The sequence below is a fragment of the Gorilla gorilla genome, chromosome 11, assembly GCF_029281585.2.
Source record: "Gorilla gorilla gorilla isolate KB3781 chromosome 11, NHGRI_mGorGor1-v2.1_pri, whole genome shotgun sequence".
Taxonomy (NCBI): domain Eukaryota; kingdom Metazoa; phylum Chordata; class Mammalia; order Primates; family Hominidae; genus Gorilla; species Gorilla gorilla.
Window position 1 is genome coordinate 88,476,110 of NC_073235.2, and position 26,553 is coordinate 88,502,662.

The following is a 26,553-nucleotide window of genomic DNA, read 5'->3' on the forward strand; positions in this document are numbered from 1 at the left end:
TTTACCCCAATGACATGAAAACTATGTCTACCCAAATACCTGCATATGAATCTTTATAACAGCTGTATTCATAATTACATTCATGTAGAGGCTTTCAATCTCTGGCTTTCTGATATTTTTTTAGCCATGAAATTCATTGCCAAGGTTCTGGCACCCTGAGTACTGGGGACAGCAGTGAATAAGAGAAGGCATGTTTTCATAAAGCTTACAATAGATTGAAGAAAGTACAATATGAAAAATATTGTAACAATGGAAACAAATAATATTAAAGGTGTACATTCAGGGTGCAGGGGAACATACAATGGGAGAGAACAGGAGGATGTATTATGCAGCATCTACCATGTACCACCTTGCTGCTAAAGTACTGCCTCTGCCTCCATGGTTCAAAGCTGTCTTCGTGCCTTTTCTGTTGCTTATAGCAGAATATCTGAAACTGGTATTTTATGAAAAAAAAGAATTCATTTCTTACAGTATAGAGGCTGAGAAGTCCAAGATCAAGAAGCTGCAACAGCTGAGGGCCTTGCTAGTAGGAAGACTCTGCAGAGTCCTGGGATGGTGCAAGGCATCACATGGCAAGGGAGCTGAGTGTGCTAGCTCAGGTCTCTCTTCCTCTTCCTATAAGGCCACCAGTTCCACTTCCATAACCCATGGATCCATTAACCCATTAATCCACCAATACATGAAACCACAAGTAGATTAATCCATTCATGAGGGCAGGGCCCTCATAACCCAATCACCTGTGAAAGGCCTCACTTCTTAATACTGTCACATGGGAGACTAAATTTCAACATGACTTTTGGAAGGGACGAATATTCAAACTAGAGCATTTTACCCCTGGCCCCCCAAAACTCATGTCTTTCTCACATACAAATCATTAATTCTAACCCAATAAGCTTAAAGTCTTAACTTGTTCCAGAATGAATTCAAAAGTTCAAAGTCCAGAGTCTCATCTGTGAGACTGTGCAATCACAAAATATTATCTCCTTTCAAGATAAAATGGTGGTACAGGCATAAGACAGATATTCCCACTCCAAAAGAAAGGGGTAACAGGCCCCAAACAAATCTGAAACCCAGCAAGGCAGATATTAGTCATAAAGCTGAAGAATAATTATTTTGTACTCCATGTGCCACCTATTAGACACACTGGAATAGGGGTTGGACCCCTGAGGCCTCAGGTAGCCCCACCCTTACTGCTTTCGTGGGTACAGACCAGGTGGCTGCTCGTGCAGGTTGGAATCTAGTGCCTGAAGATTTCCCATGTAGGCATTGCATGCTACCAGGGACTATACAGTTCTGGGGTCCCCAGGGCCGTCTTGTTCCCACGACTCCACTAGGCATTGCCCTAGTGGGGACTCACTGTTGTGGCCTTGCATCTATAAATCTACTAAGCAAAGCCCTGCTGGGAACTATCTGCAGCAGCTGCAACCCCACATTTCCACTTTTCCTGCTCTAATAGGGTCTCCGTTGGCTCCTTCCCTGTGACAAGTCTCTGTTTGGGCCTCCAGGCTTTCGACAACATCCTTTGAAATCTGGGTGGATGCTGCCAAGCCTCCACAGCTACTATTTTCTCCAAGACTGTGGAATTAGCACCACGTGGATGCTGCTAAGATTTATGATCTGCACCTTCTGAAGCTGCAACATGAGCCACACCTGGGGCTGCTTGTGCCATTGCTGGGACAGCTGAAAAGCACTGTGCTGGGGGTGCAGGGACCAGAGTCCCGAGGCAGCCCTGGGGAGTGAGCCTACAGAGAGTGCCCTGGGCCTGTCTCCTAAAATCATCTTCCTTCCTAGCCCTCTGGGCCAGTATGGGAGGAGCAGCTTCGAAGATCTCCAAGATTCATTTGATGTCTTACTTTCATTGTCTTGAGGAATAGCACCCAGCTCCCTTCTATCCATGTTAGTCCCTTTAGCAAAGAGTTCCTGGGCTACATCTTTGGTTTTTCCTCTCTTAATCATGTTTTTTTTTTTTTTTTTCACTCTTTAAGTTGCCAGGAGGAAATTTTTCTAAATCTTTCTATACTGCTCCACTTTTAATTATAAACTCCGTCTTTAAATTTTTACTTTACTCCCAAATCTCAGTGAAGGTAACCAAAAGTAACTATGCAGCTCCTTTTATATTTTGTTTAGATATTTCTTCTGCCAGATACCCTAGTTCTTCACTATCAAGTTCCACAAAGCCCTCAGGCATGGACACAGTTCAGACAAGTTATTTGCAAATTTATAACAAGGATGAGCTTTACTCCAATTTTCAAGACCTTGTTCCTCAATACCATCTGAAGCCTCATCAGAATGGCCTTTACTGTCCATATTTCTGCCAGCATTCCAGTCAAAACCACTTGAGCAATCTCTCAAACTTTCCCTAGTCCTCTTATCTTCTAAGCCCTCACCAGAATCTAGGCTTTTTTTAGTGGCTCCTCCAAATTCTTCCACCTTCTGCCCATTCTCAATGCTGCTTCCACATTTTCAGGTATCACCTGAAACAACTTCATCAGCAATCCCCAACTTCTTGGTGCCAATTTACTATATTAGTCTATCTTATGTTGCTTATAACAGAATACCCCAAATTGGGTATTTTATTTTTTAAAGGAACTTATTTCTTATAGTTATGGAGGCTGAGACACCTGAGGTTGAGGGGCTGCATCTATTGAGGGCTTTGTTGCTGATGAGAACTCTCTGCAGAGTCCGAAGGTAGTACAGGGCATCACATGGAGAGAGGGCTGAGCATGCTAGCTTAAGTCTCTCTTGCAGTTCTTATAGCCACCAGTCCTACTCTCATGATAACCCATTAATCCATTAACCCATTCATTTATGAATGGATTAATTCACTCATGAGGGTAGAACCTTCATGACCCAATTGTATCTTAAAGACCCCAGCTCTCAACACTGCCATATTAAGGATTAAATTTCAAATGAATTTTGGAAAAGAGAAATTTTCAAACCATAGCAAACAGTATTGCCATTACTGGTGTTTTTAAAAATGCAGGATCTCAGGCCCTACCTCAGACCTGTGATCCAAAATCTGTACTTTTGCAAGAAAGTTTATGTGCTCACTAAAATTTGAGAACTGCCTTAAAAGCAACTGAAATCCACAAGACAAGAAATAGCTAAAAGGAATCAAGTTTATTAACTTCAAAATAGCGTATGGCAATTCCTGGTTTATCATTTCCAAACAAAGAAACTTCAATTATTTTCTTGGTATATCAGATTATTTTTATCTGTCAGTTTATTAGAGAATATCAATACAAGTTGAGATGTTTAGAAACTCAGTAATGTAAAACAATCTCACAAAACCACTGACAGTTTTTTTCCCTTTATTATGTATTATGTACCAGGAAAGTTGTATTATATACAGTCGTAGTCTCATTTAATCTTCAATACAGATGATGAAAGTAAAGTTCTTCAATAGATAGGAAATTCATTTAAAACTCAGTTTTGCCTAAATTGAGAGTTTAGACTGCCAAAATACTTTTAACATTCCTGATTTTGATACAGCATAAGTATCAGAATATTGTAAGAAACAAAACTGCTCTTAAAACTGAAGCTAAAAGGCCTTTAACAGAAAAATTGGGGTCAGGCCCTTTAGTATGTACCAGATAAATCCAGAATTAGTTTAATATGTTCTCTGGTCTGAAAGCAAAACATAATTGATATCTGATCAATGACAGTGTTGAGAGCACAAAGGTTTTCAGGCATTCCAGCAGGAAATCGATATATAATAAAGTTTTTAACTTATCAGGCATAACAAATGGCAACAAACATAATGAAAACCATATGGTAGTGGTTAAAGAGCCTGAGCAGAACATAAAATTTATAATAAAGGAATCATATGGTACATTTAATGTCAGTGCTAACTCTATTTCTCCACAAATAATGGCTATAAATTAGTGCAGCATGGTTGAATGACTCATTTAATTCTATCAAGTGATTTTCTGCATAGTAACAGGGCATTTTTCTTTACAGTTTAATTTTTGGAATTGGCATAGCTGCTGCACAGAACTCAAGTCAGTACCTACAAGATGAAAAACTATCTTTAACAATTGTACTGCAGCTATATTATAAGTATTCATAACATACACCAGCAACTGGGCCTTGTAAAGAGTATATCTGAGCTTTTTCAGTAACTTGCAAGTCTATTTGAAATCCACTGTTACATTGTTATACCAGATGTTACCACTATTTTAAACACAAAATTTATTTCATAAATTTTTATAATGTAAAAGTATATAAAATGTACTTTTACATTGTAAAAAATACATTTATATTGTAAAAACATATAGAGAAAATGTGGGGGGAAAATAATCTCTAAAGGGAAAAATAGAGTCATTCCTAAAATACTCAATGAGACATGGACACTGCTAGTATTTTGGTATTTCCCATTTTTTCTATGTATTAAGTATCCTTGTTTTCAAAAGTTATGCCTTCCCTTAGAAAAAAAGCAAAACCATACAGAAAAGTTCACTGTAAATGAAAATAATCATATTTCAGTTTCTATTTTCCATTTCCTCTAGGGCACTTCTATAAAAATAGCTTATAAGTTTCCTGATAAACCTTCTTTTTCCTAACCTTGCTGAAGATGTATTAGTTATAAGTTGTACTTCTCCTCATGGCTGTATTTATAATATTAAATAATCTACTTAAACCTCTGTCTCTTACTCCATCACCATGAAGCTCAACTATTGGTTCTCTGTAGGTCAAATGAGAAAATGAGAGTACCTACTCTTTCTTACTCTTTCATCTTTCAGATTTCTGTTGGATATACTATCAATTTTAATTTAGTAATTATGTTTTCTGTGTATTGTCAATAGAAAAACTTCATCATTTTGAAGCTGATAAAATACTTATTATAATATTGCAATTATTATGCACTACAGAAGCAAATAGTGTGATCAGACCCATAGGAAGGGAAACTTAATTGTGTTTAATTTAACTCTAAAGTGTTTCTGCTTAAAGAAAAGTGCCTCAGGCGTCAAGGTTCAGTGGATTTCCTGAATTGTTTTTTGATTCTATTTATTTATTTCAGATCATACTTAGCTGCTTTTCATTGTTATATCTGATGTTTAGCTACTTTTGGCTATAAACAGAATTACAGTACAAAATTCAATTTCCCTTAGCACTGAATTTTCGATCTGGCATTATTGACAAGTAACCTGAAGTCATTCTGAGTTTCATTCATTTGGTTGCATTTTTTTATGCATAAGCTTAAATCATTTACTTTTAGATCCAGAATTCTGAAATCTTACCCAGTGTGTCCAGATATGAGGTCTTTTATAATCACCTTTTCGCTGTGATTAGGTTCTTTCAACATAAAGAATTTGAGTAATTTTTAATTTCATTTTCTAAACTATTATCATTTTTTTTTTTTTTTTTGAGACGGAGTCTCGCTCTGTTGCCCAGGCTAGAGTGCAGTGGCGTGATCTCGGCTCACTGCAAGCTCCACCTCCCGGGTTCACACCATTCTCCTGCCTCAGCCTCCCGAGTAGCTGGGACTACAGGCACCCACCACCATGCCCGGCTAATTTTTTGTATTTTTCATAGAGACGGGGTTTCACCGTGTTAGCCAGGATGGTCTCGATCTCCTGACCTCATGATCCACCCGCCTCGGCCTCCCAAAGTGCTGGGATTACAGGTGTGAGACACTGCGCCTGGCCAACTATTATTATTTTTAAACACCAAGGGATTTAAAGAGAAAGTCTTCATTGTTTACATCTGTCTTCCTAGCAATATGACCATAGCACCCTACGTATACTTCTGTTATTGTATTTATCAGATCACATCAAAATTATACTTTAGGTCTCTCCAACTTGACTACAAACTCTGCTCAAACAGGAATGGATGGCTGCCTTACTCATTTCTGAATTCTAAAATGGGCTGAAATATAACAAGTAATCAATAATCATTTGTTCAACTGAAGTCAATTTAATATATGGCATGATGGCTTATGTTTGAAAAGGAAGAAATTCCACCATCACCTTAAAGGTGATGCCTAAATTTTATGTTAATAGGTATATTTCTTCTTAAGTAATACAAGATATATTCTTCTAACAGACGTCTACTGACTTGCCAAATGATAACTGATAACCATGGCAACCTGAACACTCCTGGTTGATAGGGCAATTTTCTAGGGCTTCAAGGCATGTTGGTTGCCTTCAGATGGAAATGCCTTCTCAAAATTGCTAATGTAGGTATGAGATACTCCCTTAACAAGATTACTCTCTTATCTGTTCATTATTTACTTTGATTAAGGCCACTAATTGAGTTTTTTGATCAACTCAGGCTTTATTGAAGAAGTGATGATGGAATGTCAAAGCTCTCGGTATTCTACTCCCTGACTTTGCCTGAAAATGAATTTGGAAAGGCAGACAGTAATTTTTGCATCCCATGCATCCATATTGTAAACAGAATCTATTGGAGGATTTTTAATTAAAGAGTGAAATGATCATATATATGTTTTGTAACCATCTTTCAAGATGCTAATGGGATAATGATTGTTAAAGAATGAAGTTACAGTCTAGGAAACATAAGGCTATTTTTAAAAGCCCATCAAAAAAATGATGATGGGGTGAAGGTGGAAATGACATGTCAGAGATTAAGGAAAGTGAAGAATCTGTGATTGTATTATTCTGTTCTTGCCTTGCTATAAAGAAATACCTGAGGCTGAGTCATTTATAAAGAAAAGAGGTTTTATTGGCTCTCGATTCTGAGGACTGTACAAGAAGCATAGTGGCTTCTGCTTTTGGGAAGGCCTCAGGAAGCTTCCAACCATGACAGAGAGCAAAGGCGAAGCAGGGATCTTACATGGAAGGAGCAAGAAAGCAAGATGGGAAGCTGCTACACACTTGTAAAAAATCAGATCTTCACAAGAACTTACTCAGTAACCCAAGAACAGCACAAAGGGAATGGTGTTAAACCATTCATGAGAAATCCATCCCCACCATCCAATCACCTCTCACCATGCCCCACTTCCAACATCGAGGATTACAGTTCGACATGAGATTTAGGCAGGGACACATATCCAAACTATATCAGTGATATCTCTCAGATTTCTACCAATATATTTTCCAGCAGTTTACTTTCAGTCAAAGTATCTGGTAGTAGTGCTATTCACAGAGAAGGAAAGGCAGTTTCTAAACAAGTACAAGTTTTTATACCTGTATTATGTGATCTCTTACAACAAGAATGAAATGAGATCAGAAGTACAGTAGTCCTTCTTATCTGAGGGACACATATTCCAAAACCCTCTTGGGTGCCTGAAACCAGGGATAGTACTAAACCCATAATACTGTTTTTCCTTAAACATATATTCCTATGATGAAGTTTAATTTATAAATTGTGATTAAAAACAATAAATAAAATAGAACAATTATAACAACATGCCAGCTTCACTACTCTTGTGCTTTGGGGCTGTTACTAAGTCAAATAAGGGTGACTTGAACACGAGCACTGAAATACATCAACAGTCAATCTGATAATCAGATGGCTGCTAAGTGACTAATGGGGGATATCATATACAATGTGAATATGCTAGATAAAGGGATGATATACACTACTCAGAATAGTGTGCAATTTAAAATGTATGAATTGTTTATTTCTAAAATTTTCTATTTAATATTTTTGGACCACAGATGACCACAGATAAATGAAACCACAGAAAGAAAAACCATAGACAAGGGAGGACTACTGTATTTTAAAAATCCTCCTGTCCTGGGGAAATGTGTGACGTATGCATTAAATTCTTAAGTCTTTTAGGAAAAAAGATGTATCGCTCTTGAGAGGTCACAAGGGATCAACTCCAAAGGGAACTAATTCTCCCCATTTAAATTTTACCCAAAAGGAAGAAATGCTGGATGAAGAAGAAATGATGAGAAGCTGCACTCAGAAAATGTGATCAAGTGATCTAAAAGCATTCATAATAATCAAAGCAGAGAAGGCTGATAAGAGCAAGACATCAAAAACAAGCAAATAAAAACAAAGCAAGGACATTTTTTTTTAAATCTAGAGCTTCTTTTACTATCTCCCCCAAGCTAATTCCTACTTAAGATTTAGATTCCTAAACTCCTAAAATTGATATTGTCCACTGCCAAATGCTCTCACAGTACCTTGCACCTACAGTTATTGTTCTGCGTATCAGCTCCATTTATCCGATGTACAGCCTTCGTCCATTCAGGCTGCTGTAGCAGAATGTCTTAGACTGGGTGACTTAGGAATGACAGGAGTTTATTTCTTACAGTTCTGGGGCAGGGAAGATCTAAGTGTCAGCAGATTTGGTGTCTGGGGAGGACCCACTTTCTGGTTCATAGACAGCTATCTTCTCCATGTGTCCTCACATGGTGGAAGAGGTAAGGGAGCTCTCCACCATCTCTTTGATTAGGCCACTAACCCAATAATGAGAGCTCTGCCCTCATGACCTAATCACTTCCCAAAGGGCCCTGCCTCCAAATGCCATCACATGGAGAGTTAGGATTTCAACATTTCAGTTTTGGTGGGACACAAACATTCAGTCTGTGGCATGAACGTCCTCCACAGATACTGTGAGTATCTTCTTATTCATAGCTGTGCCATCAGTATATATGAAAGACACCTAAAAGGCATTTAATAAATATTATTTAATTAATAAATAATGATTCCATGACTTATGACTCTGAAAGAGAAAATAACTAATATTAAATACTAAAAAAATTATACTACTAAAGGGCCAAGTGATTCTGATAAGACAGTTATCTGATTAGCAGGTTAATAATTCATAAAGAAAAAGAAAAAATATATAAAACCAATCTTTATTAGTACAAAAATCTAATATTTATTACATATTCAGTTTGCTAAGATTGATGAGCATAATAAAAAATACTCTGTTAGGTACAGCATGACAAAAATATTTCAAGAAATAGCCACAAAGTGCCACTATGTGCAAGGCATTGTGCTAGGTTCTGTAGAGACATCAATATAAGTGCAGTGTGTTCTCTAATCTTCAGATTATAATCAAATTGAAAGGAGTGTTACTTTTAGGGAAGAAATATACAGTGTAAAAAATGTATTTGTGAAATCGCTCTATAGATAATATATACCACAGAAATACAGAGGAGAAATGTTACTAACAGCTGAAGAACTGAGAAGACTTCTGAGAGGTGAACTAAATTATGGATGTATTAGCCCATTCTCATGCTGCTAATAAAGACATATCTGAGACTGGGTAATTTATAAAGGAAAGACGTTTAGTTGACTCATAGAGAGACCTCACAATCATGGCAGCATATGAAGGAGGAACAAAGGCATGTCTTACATGTAGCAAGCAGGACAGCGTGCGCAGGGAAGCTGCCCTTTATAAAACCATCAGATCTCATGAGACTCATTCACTATCATGAGAACAGCGTGGGGAAACCTGCCCCCATGATTCAATTACCTCCCACCTTGTCCCTCCCACTGACATGTGGGGATTATGGGAGCTACAGTTCAAGATGAGATTTGGGTGGGGACACAGCCAAACCATATAAGTGGGAGAATGTGGGGTTCTAATAAATATTTTTGTCAAATCAAAAGAAGACAATTCTACCTGCCATCAAAGCATAGAATTAGAAGGAAAAAATATTTTAATGTATTATTCTCACTTATATGTGTTTTTTTTAACTTGGGCAAGGAGAAGAAACAAAGAGATTGAACATAAATAAACTAAGGATACAACTGCTTTTCCTTTCAAGCTTTAGTGTTCAAACACAGCTCAATACAATTCTTCCCCGCAGGAAACACTTTCATTTAGGGCCAATTGAGAGGTGACAAATTCAACTGCTTAAAATTAAGAGCATCTACAGCCCTAAAGTACTAAGTGAAAGAGATAGACTGAGAGCACATGATGAAGTAAATGAAGTAACCTCGGTGGGTCTAGTGAGGCTCTCTACAGGAAGCCTTCTGCTCCTGACATTTCTGGCATTTTTTGCCCTTGGATGTGTGGATCATTTTCACTCCAAAGATGAGAACTTTGACTCCCTGTCAGGTTTGTCAGGTCTTTTATTTTTCCTCAACTTCAAGCAAGAAGTTTATTCTTATTCGTGAGTGCCTCTATTTTTATTCCCTTTCAAAGGCCAATGCAAGGCCAAAATGCAAGAAGTATATAGTTTAATATAATTTCATCTTGCTTTGTCTAAAAGGCATAAAATATTTTTAAAATAGCATTCACGTTTTAGGATATATGATGGTATCTATACATAAACCTCAGGGGGGAAGTACACAACTGTGTGGCTCCCATATTATTAGATACTTTCATGTCAAAAGTAATGATAAAATTTTAGCTAAATGTTTTTTTGCATAAGCTGAAAAATATGCCAATTTAATGTTTGTTTGTTTTATTTTTACCTTTTGGTAAAATCAGTAAGCTTGAAACAGAGAAATGGAACTGAAGATTTCAATTCTCAGGTGCAAATTATATTAAGAAAAATATTCAGCGTGCTTTTAAATTGTTTAAAACATAATCATGATCATAAACACGTATCAATTATGGAATATTAATGAGGCCATGTGGTCCTTTCCTTAATTTTATTGTAGTTTAATCACAATAAGCTCATGACACCATGAATAAATTATAAAACACATTCTAATAACAAAAACTGAAGGAAATATTCCTTTGCTCACCCAGGGCCTCTTGCACCTGCAATTTTCTGTCCCTGGAATTCTTTTCTCTTTTCCTTCTTTCTCCTTCTGAACTGTGCAGAGCAGCCTTCTTCTCATCCTTCATCTTTAATATTATATTCTCAGAAAAACCGTCCAGATTATCCTATCCTCCACCCTCTAGTATTCCCTACCCAGAGCATTTCTAGAAAATACCACAGTTTAAAGTTATGTTACATCTTTTATCTCTTTTCTCCATTAGAAAAAGCACCCTATCTTTCTTGTTTGCAATTGTAATCCCAGTACTTAGTAGAATGTTGAGAACATTTTTTAAATAGTCGTTGAATGACTGGAAAAATAAACTTAAATATTATTTAATATTACTTAAATAATATTAACATAATATTTAAAAAACAAGAAAACAGCAATATAAAAATTAAGTTGAAAAATCTAAAGTCAGAGTGAGTCTGAAATTTCATATGTAAATGTTATATTAATTTTTTTAAAATTCCATTTACTTGGCCGAGCAGGTGGATCACCTGAGGTCAGGAGTTCAAGACCAGCCTGGCCAACATGATGAAACCCTGTCTCTACTAAAAAATACAAAAAATTAGCCAGGCATGGTGGTGGGTTCCTGTAATCTCAGTTACTTGGGAGGCTGAGGGAGGAGAATCGCTTGAACCCAGGAGGCAGAGGTTGCAGTGAGCCGAGATCGTGCCATTGCACTCCAGCCTGGGCAACAAGAGCAAAAATCCATCTCAAAAAAAAAAAATCGATTTACTCTGTATTGAGTTAAAATACATTGTGTTTAGTTTTAAACATGAGACTTATATTTAACTGATAGGACCTCAAGACTTTTTTTATAGAGGAATCATTTTTATAGTGCCTTTAAGAGTTATATGTGAGTGTATTAAAACAATCATGCTTTTATTTCAAGAAAAACACATGTAAGAATGTCAAGGTTATTAATAGTTTCATATAAAGGTTAACTTTAAAACTTAATGAAATATTTTTTGAAAGTTACTATGCCTAATGCACCATGTTAGATGCTATTAAAACCAGAAAATACATACACATGATGGTTAATTTGTTCCAAATTTGGAGGTTTTAGAGAAGTTACAATTTTAAAATCTTTTTCAGTGTTTTCAGGCAGTTGACAAGAATGACAACTTTCAAATACCATCTCCAAAATTTACTCTAGTGATATCCTATAGTCTTAACACTACTATATATTTATGCTAACCAAAAAAAAAAAAACTAAAAAACATACTAAAGGTACATCATACATGACAATTATCTTTAATATTTCAAAAAGTATTGTAATTCTACAAATTAAGCTGAGTCATGATGTAGAAGGCAGGAGCCATGAAAATAAATCTACAGGGAACTAAGCAGTACAACAGCAATGATAGTTTTGCTTTGTTTTATTCTAAAACATTGTTTTTTTAAAGTGTGTTTTTTGTCAAGTGTTGTTGCCCTACCACCAATACTCCCAAAGCAGCAGCTCAGCACCTCAACATTACCCCAATACAGAGGACTGTTTCAATGCAAAGGCTCTGTGCTTTGGAGTCAAAAACTACCTGGGCATGAAAACTGGCTCCTCCACCAATTTCAGGATCCTGGATGAATACCTAAATTCCCTGCACCCCAATTTTTTCATCGTAACAATTATCATAATAATAACTCCTTCATTTTCTTATGAAAATTAAATGAATTCATTTGTGTAAAGTACTAAAGAACAATGCTCAGCATGTAGTAAACCCTCCAAACAATGGCCATTATTTTTATCAGAAAAGACTATAAACATAGACAGGTGTGAGGTACATGGAAGGGGAAATAATAACCACCTTACCATGGAAACAGAAAACAATTCAAACACAAAGACTCAATTAAATTTATTGTTTATTGAACTGCTGCATGTACACAAAATTGTGGAAGAGAAAATATATAAAATATGGCATCCCTCAAGGAATACAGGAGATAAAGCATTTATATAAATATCAAGTCCACATAGAATACTTGTCAGAGGATGTGTATCAATAAGAGTTGGTGAAATAACTTGGTTATTTTCATCAGTCAACTTTTATTTTATTTTTATTTTTAGTTTTAGTTTGAGACAGGCTGTCACTCTGTCACCCAGGCTGAAGTTCAGTGGTGTGATCATAGCTGACTGCAACCTCAAACTTCTGGGATCAAGAGATCCCAGCCTCAGCCTCCTGCCTCAGCCTCCCGAGTAGCTGGAAATACAGTTGTATACCACCATGCCCAGCTAATTTTTTTTTTTTTTGTAGAGACAAATTCTCAGTATATTGCCCAGGCTAGTATCAAACTCCTGGGCTGAAGTGATCCTCCCACCTAGGCCACCCAAAGTGTTGAGATTACAGTCATAAGCCACCACGTCTGGCCAGTAAATTTTTATAAGGAAGGATTTGAGGTAGAACCTGAAATATTAATAGAATGTCCATAAGTAGACAAGAGGAAGAAACCTCTAATAAATGTAATGAAACAAACATCGAGGTGTAGGAAAGGAGAGCATATTGTGTAATCAGTACAAATAGTCCAGGTTATTGGTGATGTATGAAATACAGCAGTAATGGCAATGGCAAATGAGCCCCAAAGATAATATAAGGAAATGTCAATGAGTTTGTTAATCAGTATAGATCTATAACAACATGTAATCCCTGTAAGAAATGTTTAGATAATACCATATTTGCTTATACTTAAGCAAAAATATTCACTATTCTATTCACTTCGGTTTTTCTGGTTTGCAGCAAAATAATAATGGCAGCATTATCATAATAAAAGTATATAGTAATGGATAGCTTTTAAAGTAGAATTCATTATGTTTGCTTGTATTTTTATTTAGCAAGACAGTAAAATTAAAGGACAAAAATAAGTTGTAAGACTCAATAAATAATACTTGCGCAGATAATTCTCAGACTTAATGGCTTTTGTCATTACTGAGGAAGCAAAAAAAATGAAACACAGGAGGTAAATACAAGGTATAATGGTTGAAGTTAATGAAATAGAACTTTTAAAAATATTTTTTAAATAACTTTTCCCTTTCCTCTATAAATGTGTGCTGAAGATGAAACAGAATGACTATTCTTGGCAATAGGCTGTACATTAAAAAGACAAACATAGATACATTTTAGTTTTTTTTACATGACAGTTATTGGGTTATAGGTAAATATTTTGTGGTTAATTTTCTGACTTTGAAGGTTATGTCAATTAAAATAAGGAAAACATTTATATAAGCATAGGCAAAAAGGATATGAAAAAGATTGTAAGTAAAGATGTACAAGTTTCTTTCATCCTCAAAGAAAACCCTCATCTTGTCTCTTATAAACTGCTCAGGTTTAAGGGACACCAAAAGAAGCAAATTACTGAGTTTTAAGAGAATTCCACATGCCTCTTTTCTGTTGGCTATAATATATTTATTTTGCGCAGATCTAAAATGCTATATTGTGTATCACGTGCTTCTACTAAAAGTGGTATAAAGAAAATGGTGCCCTTTATTTAAATCACCTTCCAGATCTCCAAGTGCTTCTGAGAAACCCAATCCCACTCTACTGGCCCTGATCCTCCCCAGCAAGATTTATGGCAGGCCCCAGAATTCCATGTGCTCTTGTTGGTGTTTTCGTCACCCAGCCGTGATACCACCTAATGCTCTCTTTAAATCAAATCTAGAAGCCCCTCAGAGACCTATAATTAAGGCTAGGACACCCAGAGATGCCTGTTCTAAAGCCACCCCTCCATCATTTGTGACTCTACCCTCAACATAACATAACGATGCACTCCATATGAGACTATCATTCCTCCATACTACAACACCGTTAGCCTCACCTCTGACAACTGACTAAAAGATCAATTCTAGGAAAAAGATATAATTAGAGCTGATTACCATTTCCCCTGGAAGACCAGCAATACCAATCCTGACTTCCTTGTTTATTTCAGATACTCCCAAAAGTGAAAATCTCCCCAAGCCCCCATCTAATTCTGTGTACAAATCTTACTCTACACCCATCAAGCTTTGCCACAACTGACCATGCCCTCCTTGAAATTTCTTTTCTTTTTTGCAGACATCACAATCTTAAGATTCTCATTTCTCACTGGCTACTCCTATTCTTCATAGCTGGTTCCTCCTTATTTTTAGACCTTGAGACTTTGGAGTGACTCAGTTCTCAGTTATTAGCACTCTTTGCTCTCTATATTGTCTTTCCCTAGGTAACCTCATTTATTCTTACATTTTATAAATGATATTATTAATATATTGATGAATATCAAGTTTACATGCCCCAAACTTTACCTTTAATTTCAAACTTATGTATCTAACTTTCCAGACAACATCAGCAGTTGGATTTCTCATAATCTAATAGGCTTAGCATATATAAAAGAGAACTCTTGATTTGCCCCTCCAAAACACAAGTCCAGCATCATCCTCAGGCTTACTTATCTCAGTAAATGATACTACCATTCTTCCAGTTGTTTAAGCCAGAAACACACACACACACACCATTTTAACATTTCTTTCTTGCTCTTACCCCTCATTTCTTATTCATCATTAAGTGCAGTCAACTCTATCTTCAAAATATAGGCTGTATCCAACCAATAATCGTCCCTTCTACAACTACTATCCTAGTTTAAGCTACCAACATCTCACGCAAGGACTACCAAAATAATTTTTTAATTGGCTTCCCAATTTACTCTCCATGCAGACTTTTTCTGTCTGTCTCTGCAGATCCTTAGAGTGCTCACTTACCTATTCTTTGACTTCAATCTCTTGTTGCTCTCTTTACTCCACATTCCAAAGTAAACAAGCCTTTTTTTTTTTAATTTCCTTAGAGGTGTATAGTGGAAGAAAGGGAACAAATCTTGCTTAAATTCACCATCTACTAGCTACCATTTCATTTCCTTCTCTCCTTTCACTAAAAAATATCTCAAATGAAAAATTAACATCCTAGTCAATGGTTTAACAAATATTAATTGTTCACCAATTTCTCAAGTATCATCAATTACCTCTTAGTTATGATATATAATGCTTTTTTCCCAGTTCACATTCTCCTTGTCCTCCCTATACTGCTCTCTCTCTATATATAAATACATACATACACATATGTGTGTATATATGCATATGTGTGTATATGCATATATACACATGTACACATGTATATACACAATGTACACGTCTATACATATATGTATATATGTGTGTATGCATATACACACATGTATATATACATATATACATAGATATATGTATCTACATATATACATAGATATATGTATCTACATATATACATAGATATATGTGTCTACATATATACACACATACATGTATATGTATATGAATATACACACATATGTATATCCGTATATGTGGGTACATATATGTGTGCATATACATGGCAATGTTTTTGTGTTCCATCACTCAGACATATGTATATATGTGTATATACGTATATACATATGTGTGTATATATTCATATATATAAATATTTTCTTTTTCTTGAAATATGTCTGTTCTCTACTTACTGGCCACCCTTTCCTCATTAAATACTGTTCTTCTCAAAAAAGTTATTAATAATGTCCTCTACTTTCTTAACCAGACTTAATTTACACCTATAATTCTAGGTACTTTCTCTTTTTATTAGAAATTTGATAAAGATCCCGATTAGAAACATGCATATAATATATATTTCAATTTTCCATCTTTAAACATATTCTTGATTTTTATGTGTAACTATATTTTTTCAACATTACATGTCATGGAAGATATATATAAATTATTTTCCATTGCTAGATACCTATTCTAATCATCCTACTTCTGCTTTCTATCTCTGGAACCGTTGCTGTTAATTCAGGCTCCATTCATCCCTAACGATTACCTTTCTTAATGTTCCATATCCAATCAGTGATTTTTCCATTTCAGTGCCTCTTACAACTTCCCATTTCTTTCCATTTCTGTTCAGGCTCTTATCACTTCTCATCTGAATTACTTCAATAGAATTATCATTCGTCTCTAGGTTTCAGATACTTCTCTTTACTCTCCATCTTGCTTACTATTGATAGACTAATCTTCCTAAAAGTTCTACAACACGTTTTCCATCATATCATTTCACTGTTCAGAAATCTTTAGTGAGAAGGAAGATGGAAAAACAGAAATAGGTGGTTTTCTTGGGAGGAGAATGTGAGGACAAGTTTTATAAAAATTATATTTCATTTTAAATTCTACATTATTTTTATAATGTTGCTTTGTGTAATTAGTATAATAAAATTAATTATCCAGAAGTTAAAATTCAAGTGATCTCTATAATATGCTTTCAACATTGTTTTTGCACTTCTTATTCCACTGTTCCATTAAACAAAATTTCTGCTATCTCTATATCCTCTCTATTTTCAAACTATGAAAATTACATCCTTGAATTATTTTAAACTTAAATTCCACTATTTTATAAATCTCCTGATTATATTCGCTGGAAATAATTCCCTTTTCCATACAACAACCCTAACTTCTTATGAGAACGAATTACTTAACCCACATCATTTAGGCTTTTCATTAGCATTTATGATTTTATTTTTCTTTTCTCCTCAAATTGAAACAAAAAAATCCTTAAAAACAAGACTCTCTCCTTTGAAGTAGAGGCCACAGTAGCTTGAAAACACACAGTAGTCATTTAATAAATATTTATTGTTTCATCAGATAGGTAATCATATGTTTCTAAAGCAACAAGATATTTTCTCATGGTGTAACTTTTGACTTTGTTTTAAAGTCAAAAGCATAAACAGAGATGTGTTGCCTTTAGAAACTCTTTTGAAAGAGCAAGCTTTATAGCAATTGTTTAATCTATTATTGATATATAATATAAATGTGACATACCTACTACAGCAATTCATTTATTGAGTATAAATTAGAAGGTCTTTTCTTATTCAATTAAATTACAAGGTACCACTCAGCAGCTAGCTCTCCAACTTTACCTCAAGCTGCAGAGAATATGAGTAGCACTCCAAGTGTTCCTTTGTTAGGCGATGTTTTTGTGTTGCATCACTCAGAGATCAACACTCGCTTGAACTGCTGTCATTATGGAGCTTGAATAGGAGAAATTCACTGGAGCCATCATTAATGCTTTTTAATGAAATATTAAATTGTTGTAGCACAGAGTATATGGAGTGAGCCAGTTTAACAGCAGTCTAAGCAAAAAAGAAAACAAACTTGTAAACACATAAATAATTAGGACATCATTTTTCTTTTCCCTTTTTTCTCCAATGAGACAACTAAGCTGGATGAAAGAAAGCAAATGAATGTATCCAGCTTTTTGGACAGATTAACTGATATTTTTACTACACATTTAATAAACGTTTCACTGCAGTAAGAAATTCAGGCAAAGATCTGATTACTCAATTTATCATTTGATACTCTTTACAAAAGCTGAAGATTACACTCATTCTAAATCTTATGTTAGCTAGCAGTAAACACAGCTCAAAGCTGGCCAAAGGATTGCTTATATAATGCTGGCAAATTGCCAGAGAATAAAAATAGCTCTTTGGATTTCTGCCTTCCACCCCGGCTGATGGCAAAGGAGAGACGTGGCAGTACAAAATCACCACCTTAGCCACCAGTTGCTACTTTTGTCAGTTTCCACCCTATAGGTAACATAACTAGAGCAACCACTTATTATTACTCTGCACTTAAGTGCAGAGTATGTACTGAACCTGAGGAAGTACAGGTTTCAGCCAATGGTGGTTGTAGAGACATCAATAACTGCAGTGATCATTGAATTATTTAAAGTAATTTTTTAAATGAGTGGGACCAAATTAGTTTTTTAGGAAATAATTTTCTTTGTTAAAATTCAGGCATAGTGAATGATGAATATATAAAATACTCTCTCTCTCTCTCTCTCTCTATATATATATAGTATATATAGTTTGTGCTGATGTTGGGTAGATTACAAAATCCTAAGGGAAAGATTCTCTTAAGTGGGTAAACGAAACTCAATATATTTTAAAATTCTACCATTATCTTTTGGTGCCAAATAAAATGCTATTGCCAGTCATAGCTGCCTGTGATGCTCTCTGTTGCATGAGCAAGTGATACCTGTATCTCAAAGCAACCATAACACTTCTTTATATTGTCTATTTCCATTTGATATATACACCCAAATATAGCTTTAACTGAAGATTATTTCTATCCATATTGCATAGAAGAGGTGTCCTGGTTTGTGGCACTAACTGGTATCTCCAAAGCTTGGCAATGTTTGGGATAATGACTAGCTGAATGTTTGCTTCTGCTTTTGCTTTATATTTGTTTCAATTTAAGCTCTCTCTCAAGATGTCCTTCAACAGTGTCACCTTCCACCCTTCTCATGTTTTTTTGCCATCGTCTTCTGTCTAGATTGACAGAATTATACTATGAGCATATTTTATTGTGATAGGAACACATATTCTTCTAAAACCTGGAGGATGATCTTAATAAAATAGGGCTGTTTAAGGAAAACACCAAAAAAAAAAAATGCTCAAGGGCAGGATTACGTCCTATTACCTGAGAAGACTGATATGTTTCCAATGCTTTGAAGAGCTTCAGTTTTACAAATGGAACCATGATTGTGATTGCTGTTGATTTGTATGTTTGTTTAATGTCCTATTTCTTTCTAAAAGTAGAGTCCATGAAACTAAAGCATCAGAAACACACATTGATTTTCCTATTACATTGCCAGGTGTTGGCCTCAAATTTATTACTGAGATTCTGAGCAGCCAATGCAAGAGGGTAAATGCAATTTATAGTGTTTATAAGCCAAACAATGTATTTTCTTAAAAGAAGCAAGATATCACTGTCAATGTCCTGAGAATATTTCTTCCATGGATCCTTATAAATGGATCATTGCATGATGTTACAAACACTGGTTGAATGCTGTGTACCCATATGCCTCCCAAAGGTCATGCTGTCTCAAAGTAAATTTCAGTTCCATGATGTATATTGGCATTTTAGACTTTACATTCCCTTCTTCATTAATTATGACAGTGTTTGGTAAGGTGCCATCTGTTCAGTTTCAATCCAAATCTGTTTGTATGAGGACAGAGGCTTCTTCTGTTATCTCATTATCATGTTCCCAGCACCTAATCAGAACCTGGAACATAGCTCATCAACGTTTAGTGGGTTAACAAATAAAATCTGTAACTTGGAGCAATCATATCTCTTCTTTATATAGTCAATCTCCATTTGTTACTTTTATTCCAATATATCTAAATCCCAGGACTATTTCTTCCTAGATGCTTTGGAATCTCCCCAATTTTTACACAATCAGAAACTGATAATAGGAGATTCTAGATTTCTGTTACTCATAACCAGGAAATTATATTCAGTGCTTTGTTTTATTTTGTATTTCCTTGTCTTCCAACATGCTGCAAAATGGCAGGCCCTTGTATTGTCAGATTTTAGGCCTCAGGGTTCCAGGGACAAAAGAAAGTATATATAAGCTACCAAAACAAATTTAAATATATATCATCTTTAACGATTATGTAAAATTGATACTATCTTTTTAACAATTGACTAAAAGCACATTTAAACAATTTTAAACCAATAAACTCTAATGCAGATTCTAGGCAAGTAGATGTAATTTCTTAACAGCTTCAATCTTGCTGAGTATCAGTATGAGTTCAGCAATACAGAAGTTGCTATAGCTTCTGAAATTCAGAGATTACCTTTTCCAGATGATAGAATTACCTTGAGATTTAACCCTGAACCCAGTTAATTAAAAGTTTCAATGACCTAATTTGCCTTCTCTACAATCACAAAAGCTGCAAGATTTCTGCTGTGCTCAAGTAGGGCTTTCCCATTCAAATAACAGAGAAAATAATCTTTAAATTTCCTGTGTAAATATAGAAATTGGGCTGCAATTAAGGTTTATGTCACATATTCATCCATAATATTTTTAAATCCTTTTAACAATCTCATTTCAAACCCTACTCATTTTATTTATATACTGTAGCCAAAAAAAAAAAAATCTTCTATCTAAATCTGACTTCTATCCTTCTCTCTCTTTGACTCCAATTGATCAGGATCTGTTCAATCCAGCCGAGAAACATGAATTATTAAGAGCTGATGGATTGGGAATCTACCAGAGTGGATCTCATTGGACACAGTATTGCTTCCACTGTGACCCTGCCTAAATATTCTTTATTGTGCCTGTCTCAAAAAACTCATTTCTGGCGAAGGCTAAAAAGAAATAATTCTCATATTCCAGCTGCAGATTTTCTATCTGGATAACTTTATTGAACTTATTTAATTTATATTTTAAAAATCCTCTGGTTGCCAGATGGCAGCCATAAATTTCAAATAGCAGTTCAAATGACTACAATTTAATTTATTTTATGATTCATCATTCAACTGTCCTTACTCATCAAATTGTACTTTATAAAATGCTGTGTATGCTTCCTAGAGATGTATTAGAGTGATTATAGATGAATTAAACATTATTAATCCAAGATGGTAACTGCCTACTATCTGATGCTGCTTAGTGACTTAATTATGTTAGACAGACTAAATTGCTTCAAATGAACCTTCACAAAGGTCCTTAATAAAATAAAACAGTGATTTTATTTTGTGTTATCTACTTTCTCCCAGAAGGTTCTCTAGAGGCTTCTGCAGTTTTCTTTTCTTTCCTATTAGCTAGAAAGCACAATCTAGTAAGCCTGTGAACCTTGCAGGAGCTTACACGGAAGATATTTCTCTGTCTTTGACAAGCACTATGGTAAGATTTCGGGCTGCTGTATAAGCAGCAAGATTTAGTGGTTTTCTCTTAAGGGAGCTGGTTACAAAAGTGACTTAGAATGCCTTAGGAAATAAAGAAGAACTTTCCTATTGATAGTGTGTAGAGGGGATAAGTTTATATAAAATTTTGAGTGGAGTGGATATTTGAAATAGAGAGGAAGTTTCTAAAGTAGAATTTAAAGTGTCAGCAGATTCATAGAGGAACTGCCTTAGACAGCAGGCTATAAAAGATATTAAATTTTAAAATAAGGGGTTACATTATTACTTCAGTTTGCTTTGTGCAATACCAGAAGTTTAGGAATGAGGGTAGACAATTCATCTATTATTTATAAGACAGAGCATATTAGCCATGACTACAGAGAAGGAGGCCCCCCCACTGTTGGGCAGTGTGATGAGGGGTTGAATGTGCACAAGCTATTTCTCATTTCCAAAGCAGTTTCACAGGCAAGTCAAGTATGTGAAAAAGTACAATGGGATAATAAACTTACTACACTTCTGAGCAAGATGTGCAGTGTAGCAGCCAAAGTGTGGGTCTTTGTGAGAAAGTAGCAGACAAAAGTGGTTCTCGGCAACTAAGAACTGTTTGGGACAGTGGAAGCTTTCTAGACTAGTTGTCGCTATTCTTAGTCTTCCCTCAGTATGATGTCCATGCTCAGCACAGCCAGCCATTGTATAGAATTAGTTCTTTCTCCTTCCAGTGCACATTCCCAAGAAGAAAACAGTATATGCACACCAACAATATAGAACTCTTATATTTAGAAACTTTTCAATTTCCAACACTTCTCTTATTTATGGAGTACCAAATAACATTGGAATTTTCCAGATGTTTTAACACTTTTGTTTCAGAGTATCATCTTTCCTGTGTAGAGTACAATGAGGCTGACCACAAAAAAAAATAGAAAAAGAATAAGAATTCTATGTATTGCTATCGAAATTTTCTGTCATTACAATGTGTGCCTTAGCTTCTAGCAGGTAGGTATCTATCAAAAATATATCTCTAGTTCTATCTTAATATTTATAAATTTTAGATGTGGAATATGGACAAAAATAAAGAGTATGTTAAATCTAAAAACATTTTAAAATTAGCCACATAAATAGTTTCAGTACAAGCCCAAATTTTGTATATCTTATTGGAGAAAGTAAAAAACAAATATGGTTTATTCCATACAGGTAAAGTAGGAAGACACAAATGAGGAAATAAATAGCTTCTTTCCTGACAGTTGGGAAAAGCATTAACAAAGAGCTCACCAACCTCTAAACATTATTAGTGCTCAGAAAAGGCCTAGAAGGGATCCATAATTAAGCCCTTGGGGGAAACACAAGAAATAAGTATAAAGTTGAGGCAGTAGAAAGGAAAGCCTGTTTTCAAAAAAAAAAAAGTATTGCTGAAAGTAACAAGAACTAGTTTGGTTTTAAAATATGAGCTCCCCAGAAGTAATTCCTAATGTAGAATCTTTGAACATTCCAATTGAAAATACACTGGACCCTAAAAAAGAAAACAAACAAATAAACAAAAACTCCCGCAACCTCAAAAAACACTCCTGCAACCTCAAAAACTAGGACTGACGGTCAACTTCTGGCAATCATTTGAGAGAAATTTACACCATAATATGATAAATTGGACACAGAATTAATCATTATTTTTGCCAGAAAATGAGTAAAATTGTTAGCCAAAATTAACATTAGAAATATATTTTATTGAGTACTCCAGCTTTTCCTGGACAGATAAATGAAAAATCTGTAAACATTAAAACTGGCCATCTCTTATTTCTTTCAAGCAAGTTGGGAATGGGTTACCTACTTCCTCTATAATTACTTTTTTCTACGTTTTCTGCATCCATTCTGAGACGAAATGCTACCCATGGCAAGAAAGTACATAGGAGGAGGGGAATGGAGTTAGCATAGATCATCCTGTTAAAGTTTACATCTCAAACATAACATTTTTAACTGGAATGACCAAGAAGCGGGAGCTACAAAGCTCAGTGACCTCAATGCATTTTGAAGATTATAGTTTTTCATGTACCTTTTCTTATGTGAATGTCATAAAACCAACCTAAGAATGCATTCATCTGGGTTAGTTGTATTAACTAACATTAACAACTAATAATAAAGTTGTGTTAGTTAATACAACCAACCCAGATGAATGCATTCTTAGGTTGGACTAAGAACAATGCACATTCACTTGTGTTTCTGGTATTTTTCTACAAAGAGGATTCAGTCCTTCCCCAGGTCAACTGACAACACTTCAATTTTCAATTTTGGCAGACTTTTGGTCTAGAGAGCCCTTTCTCTCTATTGATTATTATTGATTTCTTCCATCAGAAAAGAGAAGCAAACGCAATACAAATACATAGGTGTCATAAAATAACTGTGTTTTTAGACCCAAAACATATCATGAAGCAAAGATATCTTTGTACGTGTAAACATTAACCAGCCAGAAGATTCTTATTTATTAAATATCACTTCCTAAAAATTTGTTAAAAGTTGTGGCAACTGTAATTACTACTCCACTGCTCTAACTGGCTGTTAAGAAAAAAATAATAAACCAAAGAAAATTAGATCCTCTTCCCCTGCTACCAGCATCCCTGTATTCCTCAATAGAGACACACATGTGCATGCATACACTCACACTATTCACACACATGCACATACACAAACACACACCCCAAACATTGACAGTGAAGAAAGAAGCAGGGAAGTCCTAATCATGCTCTAGTAACAAAGTGCTACAGAGGTGGGCTGGGGTTAGGGTGTCATGTTATAAAATATCTTAAGCCTAAATACAGCCTCTTTCTACGGAAGTTGTTTTATAGTCATTACTCAAATGGATAATGCTTTGAGAACGATCCACATTCTACTAAATATATGAAAATTGGGAAGATGGGAAGCTAAGACACAGTCCAGGACAACCAATTAACACTATCATAGGCAGTAAGGTTCCCAGGAAAAACAATATTTAAACAATGAGGAAGAAAATAAGAATTAGATGATCTTTTATACTTCTGTGGAGGAAGAAAATAAGAATTATATGATCTTTTATACTTCTGTGTTTTCACATTTTATGAAATAACTGTACTTCCAAAGATATTTTTTCTTTTTAAGGTTTTTAAATATTTTATCTGATTGTTTCACAAATATAGATGAGATGAATTTTAAAAGGCCAATTGAGATTAGCCCAGGACCTATTTACTCATTGATGTGATGTGACCAAAGTGTTACTGATATGGTTTGGCTCTACATCCCTACCCAAATCTCATGTTGAACTGTGATCCCCAGTGTTGGAGGTCGGGCCTGGTGGGAGGTGATTGGATCATGGGGGTGGTTTCTAATGGTTTAGCACCATGCCCCTAGTGCTGTCTCGTGATACAGTTCTCACGAGATCTTGTTGTTTGGAAGTGTGTAGCACTTCCCCCATCACTCTCTCTTCCTCCTGCTCCAGCCATGTAGGACGTACTGGCTTCACTTTCACCTCCTGCCATGATTGTAAGTTTCCTGAGGCCTCCCTAGCTATGCTTCCTATATAGTCTATAGAATTGTGAGCCAATTAAACCACTAGCAATGTGAGAATTGACTAATACAGTGAGAAATAAATTTCCCAGTTCTTCAAAATTTAGTTTTTAAAATGTTTGAAACATAAATAAATTTCATAAATTCAAACCTAATAATCTTTCATTTAAAGATTTTATCTTAATTGTTAAAGTTAGATTGTCCTTTCCCTGTCAATGATCTCATAGTTGTTACATAGCATTTTCCAAGGGTTGCTAATATTTATTACTTTGTCCACATTGTCTAATAACTGTTTCTGAAAGCATTCTAGGCAGAGAGAATAGGCAGTGCAAAGGTCCTGAGGGAGGAATCTGTTTGTCTGATTAGGAAACAGCAAGGGGACAAGCATATCCAGGGAAGACTGTTAAAGAGAGAGTGATAAGAGATGAAACCTGAGAGGAGGACAGGACAGAACTTGAAGGCTTCCTTGGACATGACCAGAGTTTTTTTCACCCAAGTACGATAGGAAGATATGGGAGGGTTCTGAGCGTGTAAATGGCATGATCTGATTTTTATTTTAAGAGTGCCTAGCCTGTTATGTGGATAGTTGATCAGAAGGGAGAAAAAAAATGAGGAGAATTAACATATGTTTCAAAGTTTCTTCATTAACCCAGGCAAAAAACAATGATGGCTTGGTTTAACATGGTAGCCAGTTGGGGGTAGGGGTAGGCAGAAAAGGTTAGAATTCAGATATATTTTGAAGAAAGTAATACCAGGCTGATGAACTGATCTGAAATGTGAAAGCAAGAGGAAGATAGGAGTCTAGAATAACTTGAAGTTTTCAAGCTTGAACTATTGAGTGAATGATGATGCCATTTAATGAGCTTCCAGGGTCAGTGGGGAGACTATGTGTCAAGAAATGAGTCAGCTTTCAATATCTGTTAGACATTCAGTGGAAATGGTAAACAATTAGATGGATATACAAGTCTGGACATTTAGTGAAGACACCTGGACTAGAGAAATAAACTAGGAAGTCATGGAAGGTGTTGTATCACATTCAAGAGTTTGAAAATTTTATCTTGTGGGTAATGGGTACACTATGCAAGAATTTCAGTCAGGGAGGAGATATGCCAACAACTCTTAACTGTAGCAATTTTGTCTCCAAGCTCCTTGGTTTCTGGAGTGTGGGAAATGAGCAGCCTACACCAGGATTCAAAGAAACCATGTCCTCCTTGTAATTAATATAGATAGGTTTTATAATAATAAATAAAATACAACCTAAATCAATGAAGTGATATATTATTTTATTGAGCAGAATAATCAATATCATCAAGACGACAGTTTTAGCCCAAATAACTTATAAATTCAATGCAACTCTGATCAAAATTCCAACACTGATTTAACAGAAATTAACTTTCACATAAATTTCATACATATGAGTAAAAAGCCCAAAACCCTTAGGAGGGACTCACTCCATCAGATAAGAATTGCTGTTAAATTACAATAATTGAAATTTGAGTATTGTTGCAAAGAATTAATATATCAAGAAACAGAATAGAGAACCTAGAAATTAATCCATATATGTGTACATGAGGCACTCAACAGGTGAAGTAGGGGCTAGTCAATAAATGGTGCTGAATAAGTCGTTAGGTCTATTAACGAATAAGTACAGGGTGATCATTATGTAGCAGGCATTGTAGTTT

The 26,553-nt window shown here is 35.3% G+C and overlaps 1 long non-coding RNA gene across 3 annotated transcripts in view; it reads right to left on the reverse strand.

The window, feature by feature from the left end:
• The window catches only part of LOC129532138 (uncharacterized), a 439,616-nt gene that overhangs the window by 11,823 nt on the left and 401,240 nt on the right, over positions 1–26,553 (reverse strand). For 2 of the 3 annotated variants that reach the window (XR_008677769.2, XR_010129647.1), the window contains one exon: positions 17,575–17,787. The exons of the other annotated variant lie outside the window; for it this stretch is intronic. This is a non-coding gene — a long non-coding RNA (uncharacterized lncRNA). The remainder of the gene's footprint in view (positions 1–17,574; positions 17,788–26,553) is intronic. 3 annotated transcript variants of the gene reach the window in all.